The 8,125-nt window shown below is 31.7% G+C and overlaps 1 pseudogene; it reads right to left on the bottom strand.

Annotated features, from left to right (window-relative positions):
- Nucleotides 1–807: 807 nt before the first annotated feature.
- LOC131042928 (eukaryotic initiation factor 4A-1-like) lies at nucleotides 808–1,898 on the bottom strand (annotated as a pseudogene).
- Nucleotides 1,899–8,125: the final 6,227 nt, after the last annotated feature.

The raw sequence follows: 8,125 nt of genomic DNA, 5'->3' as shown, positions 1-8,125 counted from the left end.
AGAAAAACATATTTTATTGACCATAAGCTCTTTTATATTGATCCCACCATTTCAATGCATCTCCTTGAACCATCAAAATCAGCCAACTCCATCAAATTTAAGTTTTAAAAGGATTTCTTCAATAAATCTTTCTACCAAATCTAGATGACCAAACTTTGATCTAATCATTTAATAATGGTCTTGGCCTCAAAAGAAAAAATACAAATAAATGAACCTAAGGTATTTAAACAATTTTTTTAAGAAATATTTTTAAAAAAAAATCTATGATTTATGAAAATACATAAAATTGTAACAACTCGTTCAATACAAATAAACAAAAGATGATTTTTATACTATTGTTTTCTTATCTAATCCTCAAACTCTAATAAATAATTGTTAATTACATGTAGACATTTGAATTCTTCAAAAATTAGTCTTTCACCTAAATCATAAGATTGATTCTGCTTGAAAAGATTAAGCAAGAAGAAAAGTATCACACAACATAATAAATGTTTGTGTTCAAGATGATTTAATATCTTAGAATGAACCATTGAAAGAAGGGAACACTATGCAATAATCATTAACATTCAATTGAAGTCCACATAAAAAAATGTATATTAGGCGAAAGTGAAAAGATGACATTGGATCCTCATCATTCAATATTAGTTCTTACAAAAACGTTACAGTTAATAAGCCCACAAAAACTTATAACTCCTCATTAAACAGATTCTCCAAAATTTTAATTCCTAGAGAGTAAGATAGTCATCCCAAAGTCCTTACAACACAACAAGAACCTACATCACCTGCAACTCTTATATCAAATCTGCATCATTTGATGGGATTTGATGGCAGTTCTTCAATTACCACATTGTAAAATCTTTGTATATCCTCAACCATTCTCTCATCATCCCGGGTGACGAAGTTAATTGCCACACCCTTCCTACCAAATCTCCCACTACGACCTATACGGTGGAGATAGTTTTCTGGTTGTGATGGCAAGTCATAATTGATAGCAAGAGAAACTTGTTGAACATCAATACCTCGTGCCAAAAGGTCAGTCGTAATCAGCACTCTGGAAGAACCAGATCTAAACTCTCTCATAATGATGTCTCTGCTATTCTGATCCATATCACCATGTGTTGCAGACACTGTGTTATCACGAGCTCCCATTTGGTCTGTTCCCCAATCAACCTTTCTCTTCGTATTGATGAAAATCACACACTGTGTTATTGCTAGGGTTTCATACAAATCACACAGCATGTCAATCTTATAATCCTCTTTTTCTACATTTTACATAAAACTGTAAGATATGTTCTAGAGTAAGTTCACAGAATGTGATCCGAAATGTTGATAAAAAAAGATATGCACAATCAAATCTAAAAAAACAGCTTACTGATAAAGCTCATTTCTCTTCACAAGAATCTAGACTGGATTATTCATGAACTTCCTTATGATCTCCAAGACATTGTAACCGAAAAAACACCAACTTGAAGATTTTGAGGAAGCAGTTGAATAATATCATATATCTGAAAGAACAAGGAGATCAATCATCAATTCATTAACAAAGCAAAGGACTGTGTTTAAAAAAATATCTTAATATAATCAGAGCACAAGGCATGGCGACACAACATGTCATAAACCCTACCAGGTGTCCCCACAACAACATGGATACCCGATTGAAGAATACGAATGTCCTCTTTAATGCTTGTTCCTCCAACACAAGCATGTACTTTTACTTGTAGATAATCACCAAGCGCCCTCATAACTTTTTCTGTTTGCTGTGCCAATTCTCTAGTTGGTGCCAAAACTAGTGCCTGGCAGGACCGGAGATTGTAGTCCAGTTGCTGTAGAATTCCTGAACAAAATGTTGCAGTCTTTCCTGTTCCTGATTGTAGTCCAGTTGTTGTATAGTTGGGCATGGTTCAATTGTTTTTTATAGTTAAAGTAACATAACAACAGTATTGACCTTATAACAAAGGTCAATAGTACATATGGTAATAATATATAGTCTTGTAGCATATTTATACTATATATTGTCAATAATCAGTCTACGAGTTAAATAAAAAAAATAATCAAATGTTAGTCAAGATAGACCCATACTTAAACACAAGAGAACCTATGAATCTTATATAAAAAAACACATAGACATTCATTAGCAAGTGAAATGAATATTTTTTCTGCTTCAAACAAAATATCTTATCTATCTACTATAAGTGTGTCATTTATAATATAAGGTACTCATTTAAACACGTAGCTTCTCATTATATTATAGATTTATTTTACTAGGAATAAATATTGAAGATATCTTCAATGTAGTAGCTTCTCATGGATTTTTATTTGTATGGGTTTCTCATATCTTCTACTCCATATTTAAATTGATTAATCAACAACAATTATAAATGTTAAAAAATGAACATACAAAAAATACTAGACACCCAAGTTTACTTAAATAGAATAAAAATTAGCTAATAAAAACCAGTAGTTTTTCTACCCAAATTTATATTGATTAGAAAATAGATTATAAGGAATGGATTACATCCATAAAGTTATTATTTCTCTTTATTATATCTTCATTAAACTACAACTAAGGTTCCCTTTCTACTAGATGAACACATATTAATGCTTCAACCTTTTAAAACTTGTCTCAATCTTTTCAAATCCACTTTGAAGGATAATGGAATTCATTCCCATGCATTGAAAGCTTCTTTGAGTAATTTAGGATTCCAAAACACATGAGCATTCACTTCTCATTTCGTTCCTTGTCACAAGATAAAATAAATGCTAATTATAGTCATGACCATCATGGTTCTGGAGAAACTATTCTAACAATTACATGACAGTCATTTTGATTGTGAAATTACTAATTAAATAAAAGTGACAGTTTTGAAATTGTGTTGAAACAATAAGTACATCCAAAATTTAAAAATTTGGAAGAATCTACAATTCTTGTTCTTGAATACTTTTAAATTCCTTATGGATCTTCCCCCTTCCTAGAGAGAATTTTGGTCCATAAAGAAGGTCATATTTCATGATCAAATTTGATTGTGACATCATTAACTAAATACAGTTTTGATTGTATTGAAATAATAAGTACTTCCAAAATTTATAAAAATTAAAAAATCTACAATTCTTATTCTTGACTACTTCTCAGATCCTTCTAGATTATACTCCCCTTCATAAATAGGGTTTTGGTCCATACATTAGGTCATATTTTATCTTTAATTTTTATTATTATATTGATTTGATAAGATTATCTTGAGAAAGGGCCCATACCCACTACAAAATAGCCTTAAATACAAAGAGAGTGAATCTCACAAGCAATGAGATTAGGAAAATAAAAAAACCTAAAAAGATAAGAACAAACAAATAGAAACACAAAAAAAGAGAGGAGACCTTATGAGAAACTAAGGATCATTTAACAATCTCAGGCCTTTAGTAGTTTGTCACACCTTGTTAAGAAACTTCAATTTATCTTAGAAATACATCTCCCTAGGAGAGAGACTAGAACCATCCATAGTTAACAAGTGAAGAGAGGAGTAGGGGGTCTCCATAGAATGCCTTTTCCATTTAGAGTAGAGTGGTGAGAGCTATTGTGGGGCTACAAACCAGCTTCATGCAGTTTGCACATTTTTTCTTACTTAGCTCCTATTGGAAGACATGAATATTGATGATCGTGTTCTTAATAGATTCCATGCAATAGGTGATTAAGTCCTTAATGTTCTTCAATTAAACCCCCTTATTCTCTTTCAACCTAGCAAACTCTTTTCATTTGATCCCCCAAGCCCACCTCTAGTTTGTTCTTCTGGACTTCCTTATTGAGTCTCTCCTAGTTATCAAAAGTAGTTGTCACTTTCTCCATTTCATCCTGAACGCATTCATTAGTAGATTCCTTTAGCCACTCCTGAGCTTTCTTTATTTTTATAAATTGTTGTCTTTTATCCATCTAACAATTTTTTGAGTACTGTTGTTGTGGCAAATCATGGCAATTTATTTCTCTTTGATCTTGATTTTCATCCTTATTGTAGTGGAAGTTCTTGTTGGAATCAAGGAACATTGAGAGGAGGGGGGGGGGTGAATAAGTGTTCTGCAATTTTTAACTTTATTAACCTGATCTTTCAACCACTTAATATAAATGAAGAAAAGTAAAGTGCAAAAACACAAAACCAAGATCAACAACACCATAACACCAATATTTTTATGTGGAAACCTAGTTAAGGGAAAAACCACAGTGGGATTCAAACCCACAATATTAACAATGCCTAGAGCTCATTTCTCAATTACAAGGGCTACAACCCGGAAGGCTCACTGCCTTACAAAATGATTACAAAGGATTACAAGAAGGTTTGAACTATTGAATAGAATCAACAAATTCCTTAATATAGTTCCCGTTAAGCACAAAACATACAATCCTTCTCTGCTCTACTACTCTTCTCTGTTATGATATTTTGCATTATACCGAAGCACAAATCTTTCAACCGCGCACGCGAAACTGTGCATAATCGCTCATACACACTTTCCACACCACCATCAATCCACCAAATGATCATATCAATCAATCTTATATAGATCCACAATATCAAATTAGATCAATTCCATGTGAGCCCAAAAACCACATAACACACAAATGAAACGTGCTACCTAAGTCGGCTGAAATTCGATCAAAACAACCAAGCAGACCAAAACAAATTGTCCACATGCTTCCAACATGTCAGCACATCATCCTTGAATACATAAAAAACCGCTAAAATCACTCTGCGTGATCTGTACAATGAATATTCACACTTTACTACCAATGAATATTGTTCTAACCAAAAACATGTCTATCAAATCCTCCAATTGACAGAAGACTCAACACCGAAAGCCACAATTAAGGAATAAGGCATATAACACAACCAAAATTCTTCTTCGAGATCCAAAACAAAAAAATACACAATACAAATGAATTGCCAATGAAATGTTGTACACTCCATCGGATGACCTATTCTTCTTATTGGACCGCATTGGACCTCAAGCAATCTTTCGGTATGAATGAATCATGAACTGCGGATAGAATATCTGACACAAGTTACCATCAATGACAACATCTGATCATCAATGTGGTGTCTCTTGTCAACAATCTCCCACTTTGGCATTGATGACAACACTTAGTGAAAAATGATTAAGTGTCAGACCAAAACCAAAATAAATACACTACAACAAAAAATTTAACTACCGGACTCCAAAAATCAATAAATCCCCCTAAGATCAACATTTTTCACTCATCTATTCTCCCCCTTTGACATAAATGGCAAAGGTAGGATTCTAGAAACAAAAAATGCAAGCCAAAAATGTTATTTACATATGCACACACAATCCTTATACACTTACAAAAATTTGAAGATGTCTGCAAAAGAATTCTTCAATGAATTTAGGTGGTTATCCCAACCCTTCTTCAGACTCTCCAAAACTGTTAAAAGCCCACTGAACAAGTATGTAAGTGCCTCTACCGACTTGAGATCTGTTGGCTTCATGGATTTCATGGCACTTTGGGGATCTTCCAAACCACTAAGCATGTTATTTAACTGGGGAGTAATGAAACTCCTAAGTTCATAGACTCTACCAATTATTTTCTCTTTTTCCCAACTCAAATTCCCGATTTTCTCTAGCAAAGATATCACTTGGTCTTTATGACTGCTCAAGGAGACTGATAATGGATCAAATGATTAAGACATCTGTGCAAGTTGATCCTCATACTCTTTAGCCTTTTTCTCAATATCTATAGTGAATTTAGATAATGACAAACATGACTTATAAATGTTTCCACCTTTGGTTAAACTATCCTCTATGCCCTTTACACATGTATCCAGAGAGACTTTGTTATCAACAATCATCTTCTTTAGTGTCTAGAGCCTTCTTGCATTAAACTCATTCCAGACCTTCTCTTCAACAGATTTTTCAAAGGATTGAAAGTGACTATCCATAGAGTTAATTAATCTTTTTAATTTCCCAGATGGAGTGTCTAATAAGTCCTTCTGAAATGATGGCATAAGTTTCTTCAATATACCAGATGCCATAAAAAGCAATTCGCTATCCTCTGTGTGAGATTTTAGTAAGTCCTCACTAGATTTGGCTTGAGTTAATGCTGACAGCTTAAGTGCCTAGACAGGGGACATATAAGCTAGGTTGAAGGGGCCTTAAGAAAATTCCAGGTCCTCTACATGGATCTGCTTCCCCTTCACTGATTTCTCAGTGTCTCTTGCCTCATCTTCAATATCAACCTTGACTTCCACCTGTTCATGTTTTATGTCACAACCCTCCTTTATCACTTTTTTTGATTTAAATACAAAACTCTATTTATATTCTTTGGATGAATTATTGAATGAATATTGTAAGGGAATAAAAATAATAAACCTCACACACATGAAAAATGCATATATATTTTAATTTGTTATTTAATTTCCCTCACCCAAATTAAGGCACATGTTGTAGGAGGAATAAGAAGCTTCTAGAGGCTTCTCCACCTCCTTGCATGTAACTCCTCCCACTAAGCCTAATTAATTTGCATGGAGGCCAAATTGGGAGAAGAATCTCTTTTTTTCAATTAAAAAAATAGGTAGTGGGAATTGGTAATTTCTTTTATAAAATAGGTACAAGTTTCAAAAGAAAAGCTAGCTATTCCATAAGAAATTTCTGCAAGTTGAAATCTCCTTTGTAGTCCACTTCCATTAGCAGCTAAGAAATTTTGTTGGGAGGATTTCTCTTCAATTTGGAGGATCAAGGAAGACTCTACACCATCTTCAAGCATCCAGGTTCCTTCAACTTAGTTTATGCATCTTATTGTTATTGTAGATTAGATTAGATTAAATTATTTTATGAAAATGAAATTCATTTGTGAAATTAGTTTTCAGACTTGATAAGAATTAGATTAAAATGTTTGATAAAAGGTAAAATAAATTGTTGATTCATTGTTTCAGATTTTGATAAAATTTAGTTTCAGATTTTGGAGTAGATTAAAATGTTTGATAAAAGGTAAAATAAATTGTTGATTCATTGTTTCAGATTTTGATAAAATTTAGTTTCAGATTTTGGAGTAGATTAAAATGTTTGACAAAAAGTAAAATAAATTGTTGATTCGTTGTTTCAAATTTTTGATAAAATTTAGTTTCAGATCTTGGAGTAGAATAAAATGTTTGAAAAAAAAAGAAAGGTAGAACAAATTGTTGATTATTAGTTTCAGATTCTTAATAAAAAGGAAGTAGATTAAATTTGCTTGATAAGAATTAGATTCACTGTTTTAAAAAAAATTTAGATCCAGATTTAAATTGTTTTTTTTCCTCTTATTAAATTTTAGATTGATTCTTGTTAAGTAGAACCATCCTTTCATCTCTCTGGTTATTGTTATCTAAATCTCATCCTCTAAAAGAGATTTCATTGTAATTATCTCCTCTGTATCTGGTTATATAAATTCTCTGAAGAACAGAAAAGAAATTATTTGAAAACAAGGATGAACTTCACTACAATTTTTCTCTCTGTAATCATTTAATGATTATTCTTATTATTATTTTCTTTTGAAAACTCTCTGTGGATTGAGCTCACTGAAAATACCAGTTGAATAAATCCTCCTGGACTCTGAGAATAAATCCTGGAAACAAACAAATTTGCTTCTTTCTCTGTGAATGAATTTTCCCTGTGTAAGAATAAAAGAGATGAAAGAAAAAGATATAAACTATTCCTTTCTCTGTGAAAGAATTTCCCTGTGTGAAAAACAAAAGAAATAAACTATTCCTTTTCTCTGTGAATGAATTTCCCTGTGTAGAAAACAAAGGAAATGGAAAAACCCTCTCTGGTTATTGCTTCATTGTATTTTATCTCTGAATATCAATCTGCTACATGGTTATTGCCTGTTATCTACCCTGCTCTGGGTGATTTTCAATAGATTAAAATACATTACTCCTGTAAAAAAAAAATAATAACAATAATATTGTTTATAAAAACATATATATATATATATATACATATATATATATATACATATATATATATATATATACATATATATATATATATATACATATATATATATATATACACACATATATATATATATATATATATATATATATAAATAACAAAAAAAAAATGGAAATCGTTCAAACTTTAGAAAAAA

The sequence above is a fragment of the Cryptomeria japonica genome, chromosome 5 (assembly GCF_030272615.1).
Source record: "Cryptomeria japonica chromosome 5, Sugi_1.0, whole genome shotgun sequence".
Classification (NCBI taxonomy): domain Eukaryota; kingdom Viridiplantae; phylum Streptophyta; class Pinopsida; order Cupressales; family Cupressaceae; genus Cryptomeria; species Cryptomeria japonica.
This window is presented reverse-complemented; position numbering and strand designations above follow the sequence as displayed.